The sequence below is a fragment of the Penaeus monodon genome, chromosome 23, assembly GCF_015228065.2.
Source record: "Penaeus monodon isolate SGIC_2016 chromosome 23, NSTDA_Pmon_1, whole genome shotgun sequence".
In the NCBI taxonomy this organism is placed as follows: domain Eukaryota; kingdom Metazoa; phylum Arthropoda; class Malacostraca; order Decapoda; family Penaeidae; genus Penaeus; species Penaeus monodon.
The window spans coordinates 17634520-17635127 of record NC_051408.1 but is presented as its reverse complement, the minus strand read 5'-3'; the positions used below and the strand labels follow the sequence as shown (position 1 = coordinate 17635127).

The 608-nt window shown below is 44.7% G+C and overlaps 1 protein-coding gene across 1 annotated transcript in view; it reads right to left on the bottom strand.

Annotated features, from left to right (window-relative positions):
- Positions 1-608, bottom strand: part of LOC119587844 (pancreatic lipase-related protein 2-like) — a 10740-nt gene that overhangs the window by 6600 nt on the left and 3532 nt on the right. The gene's annotated exons all lie outside the window — the stretch shown is intronic.

Here is a 608-nt window from a genome sequence, read left to right as displayed (position 1 = left end):
TGGGTGGGGCGAGAGAGTAAGGGTTAATGCAGGGGATGTGGGCAGGGTGAGGGTAGGGTGAGGGCAGGGTGAAGGTAGGGATGGGTGAGTGGAGATGGTTGGAGTTGGGGCAAGGGTGGGTGGGTAGAGAGGGTAAGCGTAAGGTAGGGTGGGTGAGCAGAGAAGGTAGTGAAAAGGGTGGGTGGGAGAGGGTTGGGGTAGATAGGGGGATGGGGATAAGGGCAAGGGGTAGGGTGGACAGGGATGATGCGGGTTAGGGTGGATGTGGATAAGAGAGAGAATTTATGGGTGGATAGGCGGTGGTAGGGGTGAGGATTGGGGGGTGGGGGTAAATTCGGGCATTAAATCATCATTATTATTATTTTTAATTACGGACGTTTTTTTCAGCTCTTATGAAAATGATATGCAATTCCATCAGTGAATTAATTTTAAGAATATATATTCAAAAGGAACAAGAGATGCAAGGATTTTGGGCACATTATAAAGAGAGATATTCATAGACTTTATAAAACGGATTCATATTGGGGATCCAGCAGTGAATGCCGCATTAGTTGTGAATAAAAAGTAAATTCACATACACTGTATAAGCATATATAAACATATAATAA